Source organism: Homalodisca vitripennis, chromosome X (genome assembly GCF_021130785.1).
Source record: "Homalodisca vitripennis isolate AUS2020 chromosome X, UT_GWSS_2.1, whole genome shotgun sequence".
Classification (NCBI taxonomy): domain Eukaryota; kingdom Metazoa; phylum Arthropoda; class Insecta; order Hemiptera; family Cicadellidae; genus Homalodisca; species Homalodisca vitripennis.
In genome coordinates this window covers 102,604,424-102,628,312 of record NC_060215.1, presented here as the reverse complement: position 1 = coordinate 102,628,312, position 23,889 = coordinate 102,604,424, and positions in this window count along the sequence as shown.

The following is a 23,889-nucleotide window of genomic DNA, read 5'->3' as shown; positions in this document are numbered from 1 at the left end:
CCAATAAGCTATTATGCCTGAAAAATAAAATTTCATAAGATCGTTTTAAATACAATTTTAAACTACGCTGAATTTTTAAAATGTCGTTGGACTCTAAAGAATATATCGAAATGATTAGAATTTGAAATAGCTTTTACTAATATTTCTTGCCAAATATATCAATGGTACATTATGTATAATTATCAGTGATCGCTTGTTCATACAACCGGGATAGTGTAAACATGTTCTATATTCAACTGAAGTATTGAATGGAAATTCTTTTTTGCTTGAACGATAACAGTGTTTAAATGCGTAAATATATATGATTTATAATAAACATTGGCTATAAAGATGTGGTAAAACCCAACCAATGGAAGGTGATTAGCGTTACTCTTAAATGAGTGTTCTTAAAGCTTTCGTAATGAAATGGAATGAACACTCCACGATCCTACGGTGTTAAAAGCTTAAGGTGCTTATTCCCTCTTAATTGCCCTTCTGTAACCTTCCACTCATACCAGTTAGATCTCCTATATATTTAGCCTTGATTGACAAACCACACTAACATTACCTTTTTAAGTCCAGATGTATTTCTTAGTAAATTAAAGAATTTTAACAAATTTTAATTGATTTTGAATAATTTTTTTATATTGAGAAGGCTAAATCTATGTGTTTTATTACATATTCTTTACTGGTAGGGAATTTCATGGTTGTTTTTTCTAAACTGAAATATTATTACTCGTTCCTATAGTAAGTCAAATAAAATATAATATGAAACATAGTTTAAAACCCTCAGTTTTTCATGTTTCTTTAATTTCAATGATCAGATTTTACAACCTAAATTGCACTTACAGGTGAGGAATCTTAAGGTGAAGGAAACTGTATTTTGCCGAACATTTTTCATAGTTTAGTGGTCAAAAAATCTGTGATACAATGTTTTAAGTTATGCATACTGATATCTTCCCCAGGTGAATACCTACCTGAAAAATATATACAATCTAAGTTTTAATTGATTATCTGGACAGTGAATCACCTGAATTGCGACCTGTATTCTTTAGTTTCTTTAGTTCAATAACTAGTGTTTTATTTTTATTAAGATATAACGTTTTTAGAGATGTGTTGCATAGGGGTGACACGCAACTTGTTTGTTGATTCTAGATTTGTCTGTCACAATGCTCTGATAAGATTCGTTTATTTAACCTAGATTATAGTTATGTTTGAGGTTAGGTATCTATATGAGTAATAAATCAGATTGCACATCTCGAAAAATAGTGTTACTGATTACTTGTATTACCAAAGAGTGCTAAATTTACGGAAAATCCTGTTTTTGTTATATAAAACTTCCATAATAAAAAACATACTTTAAACTTAAGTGTAACATGCAGCGTATTGTGGCAAGTAATGTTAAAATGTGGTGTTCTGGCCACAAAACAGCAAAGCCACATAACTCAGGTTCACCAAGTTCCAGGACATTACTGGGTGTGGTTTACCGACGTGCATGCCAAATATTTCATGTGGCGGATAGGGTTAATAGTACAGAAGGTAAATTTTGTGTATTGTACTATATTAAGGAAATAATACGATGAGCATTACTTATTTCTATAAAAGTTCTTATTTCTTTTAAATTTAGTTTTCAAAATTAAATAGGTCTGCAATCACCACGTCTACAGTTAAGGAAGTAATGTAGAACTACTGGAGTCAGTACTAGTGACGTAATGTCCTCATGCAGCTACTCGAATATGTTCCCACGCTCTCTGACTTCCTGGTTTTAGAAACAGAATTAATGAAGTCTTGAATATCGACGTAGTGTTATAAGAGTATTGGAAGAAACGGTTAGTCGTCATTTTAACCGGCCATACTGTACATTAATGTTTCTTGCATCACACCTTCCATATTGAAGTAAAATCTAATTTTGTATTGTGGTTCTTTTATATTTAAAGGATAGACTATTATAATGTAGCTATAATATACATTGTAAAATAAAATTAAAAAGAAATTGTGTTCTTACGTAGTATATGTTATGCTAGAGATAGATCATCAAGTCTGCTCGCTTTCGGTGAAAGTATAAATTAATTTCTTGTAATTTATTTAAAAATCATGGGTGTGTCGCAGCTATAAAACTATTATTCAAAAAGAAAAAGAATATTAGAAAAGAATAGAAAAGTTTACTCCAATATGCTACCTTCTACTAGGTAAGTTTACTTATGGATGTGAATACCCTCTTTACTCATGAAATGTTATAATATTTTCTATCTATTTTGATTATTTATATCTGGTTATGTCGTTTCTATGCTTATAAGTGACGTATACATCATATATTATACGTATAAATGTATTGTTATCAGTTTATAATTTAACAAGTTGTGTGAACGGATTCAAAGTAGCATATCTAGTTATGGTTTTTTATAAATTAAAATTTTTTATAAAACTCTGAAAATCCAAAATATTAGTGTATTAAATTACCTTTTAATACAGTAAACTTGGAGCATAAAAATAACTTTAAAATTACACTATAGAGTGTAAAATAAACACATATAAAGATGAAGTAAGAAAGAGATAGCTGATAACATAGTTGAAACGGGTAATAAAAATGGATTGATGTCATAACATATTTGTGAATATCAACTGATATACGGGTTCCTCAACAGTAGAGCTGTTTTCATTTTATATAAATTATTCCCGGGAGAAAGAGAGCAGAGTGATTTAATAACGATAAATTGAATTGCAGTTTAAAAATGAATTAACCTCATTGACTGCGTGGAGGTTTTTTTAGTTGGTAAAGTCTCTTTAGGTTTCCCAGGTAGTTAGTATTGGTATCCAAAGTGACCTAACTTCAACCGAAGGGTGACTTAGCGGTTGATCTGCTAATTTATGATTAATAATGAAAATTAAATCTTTTCTTTCCCTTATATTCTTTTCTTCTTTATATTGTATATTTTTGTATTTATTAATAACCCCCCTCCCATCCGACAAAGAGGATGATTTCCGATCCTCGAAAGGATGTTTTGTAACTTTTGTTATACATAACGATGCAAAATGACCGAAAACCTGTTATACTTTCAAACCTTCCATTGTCAATAACAAACTTTAAACAAAGAATAATAGCTATGTTTAGCAACCGTTTCTGAGTCAAGGGTGTACATTCATTTTTATACTGTAATTCAATTTTCTCGTTATTAAATATATCTCTTAAAGCTCGCCTTAAAGCTGTTTTATCTTTAAAAATATATTTGTTTTATAAATACATACACTTAACCTTTTAACTGAACAATGGAATGATTTACTCTCAGTTATCATTACCAAAGTTTCTATCGTAAAGCCCAATGATCAAAACATATACAGGCAGAACACTAAAATATAATGTAATGTAAATAAGAACAAATGACCCTGCAGACAAAGGAGGAGACAGGTGCTGCTCTGGAGGGGAGTTAAAGGGTAGAGGAGTTAGGGGGGGGGGGGGTTATGACGCTTACCTGCATATTTCAATCTCTAGTCCACTGTCTTCGTTATAAGACAGTACCCGGCATCTTGTCGTCCATCTCTCTTAGTTTCCGATACGATGATAATTAAGTTTTACTCAGTAACTCATCTTTGTACTGATGGGCACAGATTAAACTACGGTCCGTTTTAGTAAGGGTGTTTTTAAATCCTGCTTAAGTCTTAGTAATACAAGGATATTTTTACAGGACATAATAATTTTATATCGAAACTCCACGTACACAAAACTATTAGCAGTGAGCTGTATAGTCAGAAAAGGGACTAAAATTAAATTTAAAAGAAATATTTATAAGTAATATTTTTATAATTCCACTTCAATGATTTTAATGTGTAATACCTTTGATATAACTATACGTTATTAAAGAATAAATCTTCCCCCAAGATATTCTGGTTAGTTTTCTTTTAAAATTAAAAACAAAATTTTATATCTTTTAATGAAAAGAAATAAATTTAAAAAAACGTGGAATAATACATGTATATAATACGATATAAATCTCCTATCATAGATTATATGTACACATTTTATTACACTGGCCAAGTTGTAGGACCTAAATGTCGGGTAGAAGCGGACTCGACGACTAATACCTGTATGAGCTCGTATTTTCCCAAATTATAATGTATTAAAACATATATTACAAGATTTTATAATATAAGTATATACTTATCACTTATTCTTGGTCAGTACCTTTGAATGTATATCATTATTAAAACTTTACAATCCAGTATTGGGGGTAAAGGCAGAACCCTTAAATCCCTCGAATATTGAGTTATATATTGTATTTTTTATTATTGCTGGCTACTGTATAACCGAACGACTAATGTCAAAACCACTCTGTTTGATTTTTATATATTACTTTTATAAAATACTTTAATACTTATTTAATACTTATATAAAACTTTTATATAAACCATTTTAACGTCTAAGCGGTATTTAAAAAAAATAAAGTATTATCAGTACAGTTTAACAAGGTCTTTATACATGTTATATAAAACTTTATGCGAGGGGTATAAAGTGATTGATTATATTTGACGTGATGTGTACGTCAAGAATCAATTTCATCATGAATGAACTTGTGAGATCCGTCAATATATACATCGATGTACATAAATTATTATTAGACCGCATAGGGATGATTCATTAGACCTTAACCCTAGTCTAGACCTCGTATTAATTACTTTAAAATGGCACAATATGAACATTTTTTCCACAAATGAGTATAAGTCCAAATCTCCAAATCCAATAAAATTTGAAAACTTTTTGGCCATTCTTAACAATACCCTTACATTTGCATTTTACATATAATGCGTTAAAATTATACTGAAAATTTTCCCTTCTCTATCATAACTCGTTCAAAACGTTTAAACAGCGCAATTCAAAATGTCCATGTTTTCTATATTCAGAACTCTTATTTTCAGTTTAAATTGATATTGACATTGATATTATAACATATACTTATTTAGGGAAATGTAATAAACTACAGTAATTTTTCTATTCTTTATAATCATATAAAATCAAATCAAAACATATCTTCATTCTTCTTTCAGAAACGTTTTGTAATGAGTTCGCCACAATCTTTGTAGGTATAATAGCATTATTAACACTTCGCATAATCATTTTCCCACATTAGAATACCGATGAGAAAAGAATTAGTAGAAGTAGATAGTAAACCGTACAAAACTATAAATATAACGAAGAAAAGTAAAATCAGAAGCACATTCCTTTGATCAAGCACCAAAACCAGATCATCACAATAATGCGTTACTAACGCTTTAACGCTTTAATACACCAGTAAATGTTCTATTTTGCACTTTTTATTGCCTCCTGTAGAGGAGGGCAGAATAGTCCTCGAAAAGTTGCATTTTTCTTTTATTGTAACACTAAGCATTAAAATGTGGATTTAATATTTTTAAACTTTCAAATCCATTATAATCAATAATAATATAAGAACAATTAGATTTTATTCGTGAGTTCAATTTATTAAAATTTATTATTTACTGTTCCTTCCGTATCAGTAGTAAAAGTTTATTGTAAAAAAATGTTAAATGTTGTCATTAAGATAATAGACCGACTCTCTTTCTGACCATGCCTTAGTTCTATGTTATATGGTTATGAAGAAAACACATTTTAGCAAAGTAATTGTATGTTACGGTTATCAAAGTTTTTGTTTCATAGTGTTATGGATATTCAACAAATTATTAGTTGGAAATTTCTAGGATTTTGGTTTGACATCTTCTCCTGCTAAATTCTCCCCTGTGTACAATTTCTAAATAAAATTTGTGTAGATTGAGGCTACAAAAAGCTTTTCATTCTTAGTTCAGATCCAGATTAAAATCATGGATCATAAGAAATGATTAAGTTGAAGTTTCTTTAAAATATGAATATATCCTACTAAAAACCAGTTGCTTTAAAAATTGATTTTTAATTTTAATTCCTGACTTAAAATTTTGAAACGTGGACCACTTGCGATTTTTATACACGCAACATAAAATTAAGTTAATTCTTATATTGATAGTTATTACACTAATAGTTAAGACAGACGTAAGCTTTGTCAATAAAGTAAGAACTAACAACTGTCTAAAAAGCCCAAATAAATCTTCAATAATATACGCTTGGGAATAAAGGCAATATTAAAAGATAACCAATGTTGGTAAAATTATCTTACAAAAATGATTGAGCTATTGATGGATTTCATTAACTGTACAAGGTCCACCAAAATGAAGAATTCACATAGAATTAATGTTACCTATTAATCAAACCTATATAAACTATACATGTATCAATAAACTGTTGTACATTACATATATGTTGATTGACACGGAAAAGTGAATACTAAATCCTTGTGACAAGAATTCTTTATGTTAAAGTTATTTGTGAAAGCAACATCGTATCTATTTTTATGTGAACTTTTAATAAGCATTATCACAGAAAACATTTTATTTGACATTAACTTATTTTACTGAATATTGACAAATTCATTTTACAACTTCAGTTAAAGATTGCAATTTCATGTATGATATGACCACATTCTTAACAGTATAAAATTGGTTTTTATGTGTGTGTGTTTTAAATAAATTTGCCTGCCTTAAATTGTAATATAATGATTGTTATCATCATTATTATGGCACATGGTAACATTTAAACAAATCTATTATAGACTAATAAAACATGCTTTGATTATACTTGTAAATCTATCTATTTTTATAGGTTTTCATAGGATTTTCATAGTTCAAGTTCTCGTCATATTTTCTACATTGTCCATAATTATTAAAATCACTATTTTCCCATAAGTGTCATTAATTTGTATTGTTTAGCCATTGGTCTGTGTTAAAATCGTAGCTGCAGTGTTTTTCACAGTATATTATTTTCAAAACAATTTAAATGACTTAATTACTTAAATCACTTAAATGAGTAGAATACATAGCAGTTCCCCACATAACGTAGCTTTTGTAGGAAGGATAGATTCAATAGAATTTTCAGTTTAGCCCCAGTTCCCCTTCATTTTATTGCAGCGTCTGGTATCTGACACTGTCTCAGACTTGACTCCTAGAATCTGGAGTCATTTTTGCCTGAAGACATCCAAAGAAAGTCGACGACGAAGAAGCTCAAAACGAATCATATACATCGTTTCGACATCAGACACTTATAGATAGGTGAAGTGGTAGTCGCATTGTATCTTCAGGCGATCATAACTCCAGATTCCAGGAGTCGTCTGAGACAGACGCTGCAATAAAAGGAAGGTGAACTGGAGCTAAACTCAACATTTAAAATTTAACATAGCAGTTTATGTGAAAAATATCACCATTATTTGCATGCTTCAGTTTTCCAATAACTCCTATTTACAACTCTATTTTAATACATTTATATCTCTATCTTGTACACTATGCTAACTCCACACATTTCAACAATATATAATCTTTTAATTACAATTATGCAATAGCTATAGGTCATGTGCATTATTATATACGCTTGGAAGATATATGCATTAGTCTGATATACCGATGGATACCGGTGGATAGCTCCTGTTGAAAATTTATTAAAGCGTAGCCATTCGTTAAATTTCCATGATGGGGTATCAGTAAATTGATTTTGAACTGCGCTACTGAGTTTATCATTTCATAACTAAATTGTAGCACAGTATTCAAAACAGCTACTTAGGTAATAAATGAAAACATACTTTAAAATGCATCATTTTATTGTAATGATTTTTATTTTGCCTCAATAAATTAATCAAAATTTTTATTTATACACAAATTAAATTGAACATATACATTTGCTGATGGGAATCCCAGAGAATACAGCATAGACTATACAATCATATAAAGTATTATACAATAGTCCAACCTCACTTTACTAGATAATAACCTCACAATCAAAATCTCCATTATAAGGAGATATACCTCTCTCCCCACAAGACAAGTCCATTAACTCTGAAAGTGGACGATAAACAGAAGGCAGTAACTCTCCAAATGTGTTAGAGTGTATTGCTGCAATTAAATTTCTAGTTGTGGATCATTAAAATGCAAACCAGAAAAGACTACTCTCTTCCGTACTCAAAAATGCACACAGCTTCCTATGAACTAAAATTAAAATGAGATCATTTAATATACAAAAAGAAACCATGAGACGCTAAACAGAACCTGACGTAATTTCAATGACACAAAGTACCTTTCTCTAATTAGGTTCCATTTACAAATATAACCTAACACTTTTAATTTAAAACCCGACTATATTGAACTCTCTTAAGTGTTGTGCAGAAATAAGCCAAAATTGTGTGGAATTGCTTGACCGTTTTCAGCGTGTTAATCAGTATTTCCCCTTTTAACCACGCCGTAAACTTGCAATGACAAGTGTAGACACTAATGTCATCAACATTTTTGATATAACAGTTCGGAGTGGACATAGTGCTCCATAGCGATACCGAGATATTCCAAGACTAAACAGCGAATGCTATGTTTTTCGTGGTATGAACCAGAAAATCTTGAAGATCGTCGTAAACCGCAGACTTGGATACACCTAGCAGAATTTCTTGGCATATATAGCGTTGGATTTTGTGTGAGGCCAACTAGGTTATAAAGATGAAATACCTGGCAGGTAAAAGTTGTTGTTGCCATCTTACAGAAGCAAGGCATGTTCAGTTAAAACTGATACTGAACGTAACTTGATATTTTTAATAACAACTATTAAGAGAAATGGTTGCTAAAACCGTAGTTTTAAAAAGGGATCCGAACATATAAAAAAGCTTTTCTATACATATTTAAAAAATTCAAAAGCATTAGTTAATGATTTTAAAGCTCTCTAGTCTGAGACAAGAATCACTTTTTAGGTTGAGAGCAGGAAATGTTAAAGCTATGAATATCAAACATTTATTTGAATAAAGTCCAAAGGTTCACTTTGGAAGTATAATCATAACAATATTTTTAGTAATTTCTGAATCTGTTTCATCGTGGCATTAAAAATATTCAAATGGCTGTAAATTACTAAACAAATAATTATTGTCAGTTAAAGATTTTGGTATTGTGATCTGATCATAAATATCTTTAACTTCATGTAAATCTAGACCTATTTTAGGTTTGCACTGATTCCTTGTATGGTAAAAAATAAGGGTTTTACAGTAAATAATTATGTTACTTTTGCTACTGGGGTGTGAAGTTGTAGTGCTTTATATTAATTACTTATAAAAGTACTTTGCTATTGAATTTTCTTCGTTAACCACTTCTATGATGTTTAGAAACGAAATATTTTAACAAAGCAACCTTATAAAATATCTATTTAACGTTATTGAGCAGTGATAAAATATTCAATAAAATGACGTTGCTAGCCCCCTCACGTATAAAAAGTTTCAAGGTTTCGTGAATTATAGTTCATTAGTAATAATTTATATATAGTATGTTCTATTATTGGTACATTTTTGATGTGTTTAAAACTAATAAGATATAATTAATATCAGTAGGTTGTAATAAATACTATGAATATTGTTGCATCATTACACTCTTCATCGGTTCTCTTACTTCGTATGCATACTACACAATTTGCATGGAACACTCCAATGAATACGTTTAATTAAAGGACAATCAAGGGGATAATAATAGACTACGTGATGGTTTATCTACTGGCATTGTGGCTTATCCATGTGGGCATATTTTAAGGCATACACAGACACGTGATTGTTTTCGTGTTTACCATGACGCTTCGTACCATTAATAAATAAAACTTCGACAGTAAACAAAATATTGATTTTAGGAATTTGCTAATGGTGGGTTTTAATGACATGACATATTACTCCAAAACTAAATAATTACATAAATTACATCTTCAGGTATCTTTAAATGGATAGTAACATCTTCCCAAATATACAGGGTGTCCAAAAAGTCCCGGGTCGGTTAAATATTTTTCAAAATATTTTAAATAGAGCTACAAAACCTTACACAAAGTTACTGGACATAAAAATCTATTTTATCACATATTCAGTGATCCGCTCAGGGGGGGCGGCCCGCTAGGAGTCAGAAGAAAATCTTAAATGTAAGCATAGGTTGATATGCATATCAAATTAAAGGTCTATATTAGTAGAGTACAGAGCCACAAACCCGATCTCAAACGGATAACCGAGTCAAAAATGGCAGCCGTTCAAAGATGGCAAGAGTTTGGGTCCAAAAAGTCCCGGGTCGGTTGAATATTTTTCAAAATATTTAAAATAGAGCTACAAAACCTTACACAAAGTTACTGGACATAACAATCTATTTTATCACATATTCATTCATCCGCTACTTCCTCAGGGGGGCGGCCCGCTAGGAGTCAGAAGAAAATCTTAAATGTAAGCATAGGTTGATATGCATATCAAATTAAAGGTCTTTATTAGTAGAGTACAGAGCCGCAAAACCCGACCTCAAACGGACAACCGAATCAAAAATGACAGCTGTTCAAAAGATGACTAAGAGTTTGCAATGGTTAATGTAACAAAATACACTGATGAGTTTTTTGATTTTAACTTTACTAACCCAAAACTGTTTACAATTTAATGAGTTATTCAAATGACCCTCAAACACTTCAAGAAACACCTCATGTCCATTTTTTAATGTTAGGAAATACCTATTATGGTAATTCGCTGTTTTAGATCTAAAACACAAGATGCTTATAACATTGACTTCTTCAGGCATTGCAAATTTTATGGAATTCTGTATGAGGAAATAGTCCATTAAAAGAGATCACAAAAAATGATTAAAGGCTGTAAAAATGAGCTATACGATATGTGTTTTACATTGAACAGAATGATCAGGTGTCCTCCTTTCGAGTAGCTACAAATATATTGAATCCTGTAACCGTATAAAGATTAATGAGGTGTCGTATTAATAGAAACGTCTACTGATGTTCTTTATGATATCGCGATGTGTAAGATATTTTTTACTATAAACTTTAATGCAATTTGAGATCGGTTCACTTCTAAACAATTTATTTAAACGATGAAATTTGAAAATGTTACACAGTGTTTTATTATTATTATAAATTGTACTTATTGACCCAATGTTGTATGTTATGGATCGTAAATCTATACCTATCACGCAGCAGGTAAAGCTTTCATATCTTTGATCATGCATTATAAATACAGTTCCTAGTATATGAAAAATAAAAAATGTTTCACAATCTAACGTTATTTTAAGGTTTTCGTGGGATAAAATAATATTACATCACTTCCTAGATGTTTAAGTTGTACATTCTTTACTATCTACACAACTTTTAAGGCGTTCATGATCCTGGCCGGTTGAAGTTGTTTTTATCGCCTCCATCGTGCCCTTTAATTTATAGTTGAAGTTATATATTTACTGTAAGTTCAAAAACGTTGCTTATTGAGACCGTATAAAGGATCACAACTTTTAGTACCATCTGAATTCGGTTCATATCTAACAAATGTATATCAACAATAGGAAATAGGAAATTATTCGGTGTTTCATAAAGTATTGTTTTCTCAACATTTAGATTATTGGCCTAATGATTTGTGTTATTTATCTTCTATCTAGACCTACTACCCAGTTTTTAAAACTTTTAAAACACATGAAATATAGTTCTTAAGATAAGTAATAATTTATTTTGTTAACAATAAAATGTTTCTTTAATGCGCGTGCGCGAGTTTGTGTGTGTGTGTGTGTGTGTGTGTGTTTGTGTGATTAAATAACATTACGTCATGTGCCTGGTGTTTACGTTGTACATTCTTTACTATCTACGCAAATTTTAAGACGTTCATGATCTTGGTCGGCTAGTGTTATCTTTCTCGCATCCATCTTGCCCTTCAATTCAAAGTTGGTGATATAGTTTTAAGTCCATGTTTTCTTGTGTATAAGAGCCTCATAAAAAAGTTATGTTGTAAAACTCATTCGCAAAGACTCACCCACTAGTTTAAACAAATACATCTTATTTTATTACAAGTAATAAAAGTTATACTAACAAGAATAAACAAGTCTGTTCTGTGAACAAACACTAACACAGATACAATTCTATACAGGTCAAGTTGTTCGTCGATTAATTTTAGATGCATTTGGATGGTGATTCCTACTATTAAGAAAGAAATCGTCTCTTGAATTAACTTTATGTATATAGAACTAAGTTGATGCAAGAATATAACTAAAAACTGTATTTAGATTTATTCGTACCGATCATCTGTAGGATGTATTGCGGAATAAAAATGTATCTGTGAAGATATTGTAAAACTGATTGATATAGCAGCAACACGCTAAATGAAACCCGTCTTAAACAATAATGGCGCCCGTTCTAGTATATCTCTGGTGTGGAAGGTACATTAAGAAAGGGTTCGTGATATAAAAATCCGTCTTGCAGTCCTTCAAAGAGTTTACGTACTACTCATTACTGCGATTGAATGCAATATTTTGATACTTCGTAAATACCTTAGCTGATTGTATAATATAATGCAATGTCCTTTACCGACATATTAGATATGTGATATAAAACAAGTTGCTCGATCATCTTTACTGGTACAATTAAAATGTAGGTTTGCCTGGATACCTTAAAGATTAAGCTTGAATTATAAAAATTGGGCCGAATCTGCATATTACATTCCATTGGCCTTGTTCCTCATAGTTTGTCAGAGAAATAGTTAAGTAACTAACGTTAAGTAAGTATATAACGTTCTAGTAGTAAATACCTAAAGGTTCCGTAATTCATTACCGTACGGTGGATATTGACATATTAAGTTAATGATTATTATAACATAAGGGTATTAAGATAGAAATTTAAGTTTTATATTTTCATTTATTGGTTATAAGGTATATTCAGATTTACTGAATAATGCAATTCCTTAATTAAAAATCATGACTTTTATTTCTTTAAAGTTCGATTTTTACAATTGACAATTGTTAAGAAAATGGAATTTATTTAGGATATAAATGATACCAAACGTTAATCACTTCTTGGAGAGTACAAAAATGTTATACAACAAAGTAAATATATACAGTCTCATTTCATCAGCATAGTTCCTAAGGCCTATAAAGCATTCCTAATCTGTAAAATATTTAGCCAGTGTTAAAATGTAAAGTAATGTAAATAAGGATGCAAAACACTGGAGTCAAAATAAGAAAGGTGTAGACAGGTGCTGTTTAAGAATTGAGAATCATATTTCCATCACCAGCCCTACATTTCCACATTAATTGAGAATCCAAGTATGTTGTATATATCTTTTTTCTAAATGAAGCCAGTTAGGTTTTTCATTGAAAGCCATGTGATGGGTACAAATCTGTTTGACATAAGATAGTCTATTATACTCCGTTTAGTATAAATATGTATAAGGTGTGGCTTGATGCTTTAGTTGTAAAACCTATCCCCAGTAAACATGATAAAAAACTATGAATGTTATCATGTTTAAGTTCATCTTCCATGGAAGCTGTCTTTTAATAACGTATATATTTTGATAATATATCGAAATTCATTAATTATAAATATTTTTTTGCAATAATATTTTATCTTTCTACGTTACCTCATCTTAATGTATAGCAAAACATGCATCGCTACAGATATCGCTCAATTGTTATAAATACTTGCTATACTAACGACGGTTTACGCATGTTATCTTCATATTTTGGTGTTTAGTAATAAGCAAAATAACCATTTAGTAGTAACTATTATTAGTAACACGAATTCCAAAATAATTTGAAGAAATCTTTTCTATGTATTTGAAAACAAAGTCTACTGACATATTCAACACGAAATTTATAATCATGTATATTTTACCTGTCAGGTAAAATATAGGAAGCTTTATACTCCAGGCGCTGTAAATAAAGGTTTAATTTTATCTACTATAATTTAACGCATATACTTTAACACATATTTGTGTGCTATTATAGCGAACTATGGGTAATTTAAACTAGTTGAGTATTATTTTAAATAATACACATTGAGCAGGATATGAATATTATTGCTTACATAGACTAAGTTTTATGTAAACATTTCTAGCAGTTAGTAAATTCCTTAAAGGCTGATAACGGGTAAAAATTTTTAAATTTTAATATTTCTTTCCAAGATAACGTTAGGTTTTTTTTAATACATGTACAAAATACTAAATTTAGAAACCACATAATGAGTTTGAAGAATACATAATGTAAATAAATTTTTAATACTGCTTAGAATACATATTAATGCCTTTGATATATATTATAAGGAAATTTTATTTTAAACATGATTATATAGTTAAAGCTAATTAAAAAAGTATCAGTTTTCCTTATGAAGGTATGTATTTCTTAATCTGAAAATGCTAAAGTTGTGCCAAAAGTGCATTTTTTGTGAAATTCGTGTGGAAATTTAAACATAATTTATAATCAACCTAACACATTTAAATATAATATTACAAAGTGGATTAAGATTTCCTCATGGAGTGACATAAAACATAAAACCGTGGTAATTTGTATCAAAATAAAAATTAGAAAATAGTGGAGCGTAATATAAAATAATAGTTTTATTCATACTATTAGTAACGAATTAATTATATATTTTTAACCTATACCTATGTATGTAAAACTCTAACATGAATGACCATGTAAGTGAATAATTTGAAGATGAAACTACATACTAGATATTCTATTAGTATGGGTTTTAAGATAAAGCCTTTTGTATTTAACAATATAGAGAACGAGAATTTACTTGGTCTGATTGCTCCCTAGTGGACTACATAAGTAAGCACATATTTTTTACAGAGAATGATGACCAACTCATAATTCTTTCGTGATTATTATATTGTTATGGTAATTATATCATTTCGAAATAATAATATAGGCTACTTTTAATAACTTTCTTTAAAACTCTCTAATATAAGTCACGGCCCAGTTATCCTAATTTTGTTAAATCATATAAACCCTGAATCTAATGAAGGCTTCTGAGTAATTCACAAATAAAATAGTTATTCTTCCAAAACTGAAAACATATGTTGTGATCAAATCTGGTTTTAACATTATAAAAGTGTACTGCTTTCTATGGAAAACTACATGTTCTCTAAAATCTAACGTTTCGTTCCATTTAGTTTTAGTGCAAGGTAGAATATGGAAGTGAATGGCACTGTTGGGAAAGCAATCGCGGTTTTACGATAAAACTTGTACCTTTCAGAAGTAGGTCAAAACTAATGTTCTTTAACTACAGTATATAAGTTATATATAAATAAAAATTTATTTTAATAATATGTATATATATATATATATATATATATATATCTTATATATATAAAAATCTTGAGTCACGATGTATGTTGCCAATAAACTCCAAAACGACTGAACCAATTTCAATCAAATTTCACATGTATCCGTAATTTAGTCTAACTTAGAAGATAGGATAGTTATTATCTGAATTATTCGCTTATGTCGTGAATATAAACGAATAAAATGAAGAAAAGTTTTCAAAGCGCCTGCACATTATAACCTGCAATTACGAGATAGATACGTATATTAAACAGTGAAACACTATTTGAAGGCGCTAAGTTATGATGTATAATTGTCTAAACTAAATTTTTGGTTGAACTTAAAGGTTGAGTGGTAGACCACTTTGTAATAAAATACATTATGCATGTACAATACATTTTTGACATATTTTCTTGATCGTGACATCAAGGTAAAATCTACATCGGGGTTGGAAATATAATTTACTTCAACCAGAAATGCTCATACGCGGGCAAAACTTACGAAAAGCGTGCGAAGCCGCGGGAAACAGCTAGTTTATATATATATATATATATATATATATCTTTATCTATTACTTGTACTTTTATCTTTCTGAAAACTGATATTCCGTTAGTCACTTCGGAAATAACAATATTTATGAACACCTATTTTTTTTTTTTAATGTCCCGTAAAGTTTACTATGCTATTCCATGACGTGCTCCGAACGCGAAATATTTTCTAATTTCATTAAAATAGTGTTTGTAACTTTGCATTATATTTCTTTAGTGAAAAGTGTCAATGTTATTAGGCAACTACTTTATTACAAGGTATACTGTGAGAATAACTAGAGTTTAATCTGTGAAATTAACCTTTTCATTATCATTGAAGTAAAAAACATAGACGTAGTTTCAGGTTATGACACAAATAGAAGTGCAAAAGTTGTTTAAGATTCTGTGAAAAGTGTGTAATATGACGAAAACTATAAGAATAGTTAAAGGTAGGACTTATAATCTGCTAAGATATAGTGTATACCCACATCCTATGCAACTTTGGTCTGCTTGGAAAACCATGTTTGATTATAGGAGTTGATACTCAACCTAGTGAAGCTTTTTCGACGTTGTTTCTTTCCTTCAGACATAAATAGGCAGCATAGTTAAGCTGGCAGTGTGTTGCAGACTACTCAGTTGAAGATTGAGGACTTCGATTCTCTCTCTTCGATTACCAACCGGTGTAGGAGATTAAAATATATTACTGAAAGTTTTCTGGCTAAGACTATCTGATAGGCCTACAACTAGTCTATCGCCTCATTTTAACGTTAGATAGTATTTATTTGAAAATGTATTATCTATTCAGATACAGATATTGTGATGTGTTGCTCGTCTTTTTCAATGAAAAAATTGCAGTAGAACAGACATTACTTCATGGAGTGGTTTCTTCTCAGTTAAAATATTATAAAGTGGTATTATTTAGTAAGATCCTTGCAGTATCTGTTGCAAAATTACTATCTAAGTTATCTCCTAATTAAACATAAAAATTGCAAGGTGGTACATGTCTTGTTTAGTAAGAACCTAGCAAATTTCTGACACCTGATAAAGTAGTTTTACAAATCTATATACACATAACTTAGCTGTAGTAGGAAGGGTTTATTCAATTGAATTTTTATTTTAGCTCCAGTTTACCTTCCTTTTATAGCAACGTCTGGTATCTGACACCGTCTCAAACTTCAGAGACCCCAATAAAGTCGACGACGAAAGTGCTCAAAATCAAACATTTACATCGTTTCGACATCATAGACACCTATAAATAGTGCAAAGGGGTAGTCTCATTGTCTCGTTAGGTACACCAGTGAGAAAATTAGGTTGCTCCACCGTGCTTAGAGATCGTGCCTATCACATCACAGTGCACTCAAGTGTGTATATTATTAAGTCTGAGGCAGCATCAGATACCAGAGGCTGCAATAAAAGGAAGGTAAACTGTAGCTCAACTCTAAATTCAAATCTATGCAATTACTATTTGTATATGTTTATATTTGAAACAATATTTCTCTTAAATGTGTTGTGGGAATAAAATTAACACGTAATAATTTTATTACAGATAAATTCTTTATTGGGGTACGAAATAGAAGAGAGATATATCACTGATACAGTTAAAGAATAGCAAGTTAAATTTTTATATAAAAGCCAATATTCAATTTAATGTTAAATGTCACTATTCAATGTTGGTAAATTCAGTGAATGTAATAAACTACAGAACTTTATGATATTCCATTATCAAGACATTGTATGAGTGATGATGTTAGCGTATTAGGATTACTTCCACTCTCTTCCTTTGAATTGAAGGTTTTAAAAATGCTGACCGAACGTTTTCACCTTGAACATTTAATTTAAATTTGATTCGTCAAAAAAATATTGTTTAAACACATTTTAATAATTAATGACCACATGTACCAACTGTACAGTTTTTTACTACTACGTTTTGATATGAAAATGAATCTCTATGGATTTATGTTATTGCATTCAGATTTGGTAGTGTTTTATCAACTTGGTAAAGGTTTCAAGGAAGAAGTAATAACAGTAATAACAGTGGTTGTTATATTACACTTAGAATTAACAATGAGAGGTGGCAGCAAGAACGGATAATACAATTACCATAAGAAATTATATCACTTTAGATAACAATGTATTCATTTTCTTGTAGAAGTTAACATGAATAGTATAAACACAGATAGTTAAGCAGAATTTATACCAACAAGCTGTAGTCCTGAGGTATAGACAACATTGCTTCCGTTTTGATTGTAAAAGAGAACTCTTGTTTCATAAGAAAAGCCGCAATAACTAATTTGACGTTAGATGTAATAAATGTGGATAGTAGCTCAAGTAGCGGTTATGGTGATTTAGTCTATAACATATGAACCATAAATGAAAATGGTAGCCTGGCTCTACTTTTATGTTAAAACAAACTGTATTAATATAGCTATGCTTTAAGAGAAAAAATGTTATAGAGCATTAGGAAGTTTGATGTGAAAGTTGAATAGAAGGTCAGTTACATACTAGGTTATTTTTAACCGGTAATTAGTGGAAGGTGTAATACTTAATACTTGCAATATGAGTTATGAAGTAGGAAACTCTTCCTCTCTTTGGATTAATCGGATGGTAATGGTTTTAATTTAAAGCTTAACTAAAAGACGCAATATGTCCCTCAATCAAGTTTTGAGTATTTTCGATGCTGTCGCTTATAATTTCGAGTTTCATTTACATACCTTGCTCCAGGAAAAACGATTAAATGTTTCAATGCAGTTAAACTACATTGGTTTTATGATTTAAAATCCAGAGGAACAGTTCAAATTATAATATACCAGATATTAAGTTGAAATATAAAAATAAAATATTGTGGGTTACAGGAATTAGGAGAATATCTGCTACATAAGGTAACATCCGGTTGAAGACCTCATTTGTGCCTTAAAATATAACCTGCAACATACGAATATTTCATAACCAAATCAATTTTATGGATAGATTAAAGTAATTAATTATTTTTAGACAATTCCTAAAAAAACTACACTAACTTTGTAAAAAGACCTTGATGGTGATAGAAGAAAAGATTAAATGTTTAAAATTGTTTACAAAACTCTACCTAGAACTCTGGAATCGTCATACACGCTGATACATATAAGGATAATTCAGCAACTATTGTTGTAGCTGATTTATGTGGAAAAAGAACAATCGTCATACACGCTGATACATATAAGGATAATTCAGCAACTATTGTTGTAGCTGATTTATGTGGAAAAAGAACAATCGTCATACACGCTGATACATATAAGGATAATTCAGCAACTATTGTTGTAGCTGATTTATGTGGAAAAAGAACAATCGTCATACACGCTGATACATATAAGGATAATTCAGCAACTATTGTTGTAGCTGATTTATGTGGAAAAAGAACAATCGTCATACACGCTGATACATATAAGGATAATCCAGCAACTATTGTTGTAGCTGATTTATGTGGTAAAAGAACAAGGGAACTCTTCAATTATTTCTCTATTAGTTGAACATCTAATACTTTACGTTTATTACATTTAACTATGCAATGCATAATATTTGTTTAAGTGACAAAAAGCACTTTCTTTTATTTTTATAGCTAAACTATATCAATAACCGTAAAGCAAGGAGTTAATTTTGTGCGTCTACCGCGTTAGATTTTAAAATAATACAAGAAGGTACCAAAATGAAACCAACGGGCTGAAACAGCTGAGATTTCACACTTACTACATGTATACCAGTCTCATACTATTAGATAATACATACCAGAATTGGATAATTTACTTGTGGATACATTATTATGGCCTTATATAAAGAGTTCTGACGTTGTTTAGTAGGAGATTCCTGCTACAACTTCGCCTTGATGAAACATTAATATTAAAGAAACTAATACAGAAAAGAACTACACAATATGATGACCTCCCTAATGTGTGTTATTGCTAAAGGAATGAGTATTCTGAAAAGAAGATTAAAGCACAGGCTAACTTTGAAAACCTATTACAATGTACAGTACGTTGATGGAAGTAGTCTCAATAGAAAAGGTCACGTCTTATACTTAAATAATAATAGCTGTTTTGGGTACTTTGCTCGTTATGGACTGCCAAAACACATAGTTACAGACTCATCTTAATTTGGTTTAAAAAAATAACTTTGTACTATAACAATATTAATCCTTTTTGTAAGACCTTACCACCCTCACTGTAATAGGTTTAAGAGAATATAGACAACTGTACATCAAATAATAAAAGCTTACAGAAAACTAGAAAAGAATTAAAAAGTATTGGCAATCCCCAATTCGTAAGCTCTTTATTTGGTGCAGGAGCACTTCTCAAGCAACTACAGGGAGTTTACCAGTAGAGTTAATTCGTAGGAGAAAACTCAGGACAAGGTAAAATATGTTTATTTTATAATATGTTTAATTAAACATTATTTTAATTGCAATTTATGGATACAAAGAAATATTCAAGTTGAAATCATAATTTCTTTTATAATCATTTGAGTTAATAATTTTCTATTTTAATATTTTAAAGCATATCTTTCTAAAGTTAGAACATATATTATAGAGTACATGTGTTACGAATATAAACTTTCCAATTAGGATCTTTCCATGCAAAAGGGTTTTGTTAACACATTCTTTTAATTAGTTTTTTAGTGACTTTATTTTTTGTTGGATAGAATTGAGAATGTAAAATTCAAGTTTAAAACTGAATAAACTATAATTTACGAAGTTTTATTTTCCTGAGTCGGCATTTTATCAAGTTAAAGTTTATCTTTTTGAGTTGATATTTTCACTTAGATCAATTCTGACGTATTACATTTTTAATTGATAATTTATCAAGCAGCTTTAGACAAATTTTATAAATTGAATTTTTAAATGTATTAATACCTTTGAAAGGAAAATTTGAAATTGGAATATTATTTAAAGTTGACCTTTTTATGTTCTTTTTGAATCGTTATGTTAAACGCTTTTGAAGTTAGTCTAATTTATGTTTAGAATTTTTTGTTAGGAATTTGAGAATTTTGAGTTTTTCTATTATGAGTTAAAAAGTGTAAGGTTTTTTAGTGTGAACTTTTATATTGAACGTTTTAGATCTTAGTCGATATTAGTATTTTACAAATAGAAAATTATTAATATGTATTGTTGTTTGTTAGATGATTATTTAAATGTAAAAATTATTAGCATTTGATAGTTGACAATTATAAAGGATGAAATTTTCTGAATTTAAACTTTTCATCAAAACATTCTTGTTTAAAAAAATTTAAATTTGAAATATTTCAGTTGAAGCATTTTCTTGGTTAAAATATAAAACTTTGGGAATTTTGGAAGAAAAAATGTCTTGAATGTAAATGTTTTGAGTTTGGAAACTGTGCAGGTTAGAAATGAATATGTTTGACATGTTTTAAGGGTGCAAACCTTAATTTCACATTTAGCGAACTTATTTACACTTTAATTACACAAGTAGACGCATTGTAAAACATAGTACACTTGCGTCTGCTAAACCTCAAGTAAAATAGAAACTGTACCACGCAGTTGCAAACATCTATTTAGGTGTGATAAGTTATTCTCTCTGTTTTTAGAGCACTCTTCTAATGCCTCCCACGTAATTGACTTGTCCTCAGGCGATGTGCCCACTTCCGATTCTTGTGTATAGGTGTAGCTTTCTATGTCATTTCTTTCAATGAAAAGAAAATTCACTCCTCTAGGAATATTAAAATCTAAATTTAATTTTCTTAGCCATATTATGAAAAGTTCACGAGTCTATTAGAACATCGGAAGTTAGAAGCATACTGTAGGTAGAACCGAAATTGGCACGTAGCACTTCAGTGGTAAATCAGCTATATACTTCGGTTACTAAACCAATAGGAAAAGATTTTGCAAAACTATATAAAATGTACAAATGCAATAACAGAATTTAAGGACAATATGAGAGGCCAGAAAATTAACCTAGAAATAAGATAATATTAACGAACAACATTATAAACAAGAAAACGTTGAGCTATGAAATCGTTTGGAGCCTTATAATAAAGAACCCATATTGATAACAGATTTTATTAGTTAGTCGTTAATTGTTTAATTTATAGCCAACCAAGTCCTACTTTCATTCACCTTTATAAACATACTGTATATATTTATTAGAAATAAATTAGGTCCTATATATGTTGAATAAAGACGGTTCTCCAGAAACCAAAAAATTTGACACATTAATTTTGTTGATAGAGATGTGACGTAACCCGAAACTAAAATCTGAGATGATTTTTATGCTATTGACCACGTAAGCCTAAGAAATAGCAATATGAATGTAGCTTGACATTTAGATGTAGTTGTCATGATATTAATCAGAGTAAAACGTTACCTGACTCCACTGGGATCAGATCTTTACCACAGTCACTTAGATAATTACAACCTGTTGTGCCCGCCAAAGTTGCAAAATATGAAATGTTGTTTTATCGTTTAAAGTTTATTATATTTAGCTTGTAATTAATATTTTTAATTTTTCTAAATTACATTTCTTAATATTATTAAAAATTAAACAAAACGTATTAATAGATTTCCTTCCGTATACATAATACAAGACAACAACAGAACACTTTTAGTGCATTGTAGGATTATTTTAATTAATGCAATTTAAACTCTTAATTTATAAAAAATGCTATACTAACTATTTTCTTAAACTGTGACTTTAATTATATTAGTAGAAGCTAAATAGTTTAACTGAAAATCCTCTCCTGCACTAACGTAGAAAGATAGCTTTATATGTATCGTTTATACCTGGCTTTCGCTGGTTTAATGTTATTAAATATTACGTCCATGTTTTCGGTATTTATAGTGATTGTATGCATTAATAGACATTCTGCAATTGAAATTAAATATAACACATATATAATATGAAAATTAAAATTAGTATCAATTGTTGCATTTCGCATATTCTCATTAAAAAGGCAAAAACATATTAATAACTAAGAATTAACTGGATAATATTGGTGACAAATTGTAGCGTTATATTCACTTTTGATTTATATTTTTTAGTTTTAGATATAGAATTTCTTAGTTGTTGACTTCCACATCGAATGTATTTTAAATGTTTATGGTTTTGAATATTTCTAATATTTTTTAAGTATTCAGGTACGTTAACCCTCACCCACCAGGTGGATTTGGTGGAAGAGAGGTGGGTTTTACAGGACATGAAATGTGTATGTCTCTTGGCATAATAAAACTTTTGCAACAACACATAAAAAAGTGTTATAACAATTTGCATTTATGCCCTTAATTGCATGTTATAATTAAGTTTTAAATATTACTATTTTAATAAGTAAAATTGTAGGCATACGGTATTCAAATTTAATTTAAAAAAAGAACATATATGAAGCATTTAATTTTTTAAATTAAAAAAATATAAAACAATTCCATATGATACTTATTTTAACTAGCTCGATTACTTATTCTAACGACTCGAACATTTTATGTAAACTATGTAACATCTATAACGTATTAAATATGATAACACATAGTAGTGAAATAAAGCTTTTAGGGTTTAATTAATTCCTTATAAAATAGCCTACTGTTATTTAGAAAGATTAAATTATAACTTATATATATATATATATATATATATATATATATATATATATATATATATATATATATATTAAAATTAAGATGTTATTACTTATGTATGTATATATATAATTTTAATTCATTAATTTGTTACATCGGGACATCATATACTTTGGTACTCCCATTGTCATTGTCATAGTGTACTCACTTTCACAATTGGACCTTGATGTTATTATTCGACGATTGCCACTTTAGCCATTAACAATAATATATTATCATATAATATTTATTAATTCCCGTAAGTTTAATAATACAATATTAATTATCGCTTTACTTGATGCACCCTCTATCAGAAGTAATAAATAAACATTTCTTTATCCATTCCGGCTTTTTTTCAGAGCAACTCATACAAATTTTACCTTTCTACCAATATTGTAACAATAAACTTTGATCTTAAATATGTTTAACTAAACTATACTTTGTATTAAATACATTAATTGCTATAAATGTATAATACATAAGTAAAATCTTAATTTAAAACTAACGGGTTTCATAAACTAAACATTTAATATTTCTTTTCAAGTCAGTAGGTACAATATATATTTGTTTGGGCCAATAAAAAATATCTTGGAGTATAAATAACCAGATTTGTATTGAAATCTGTACAAA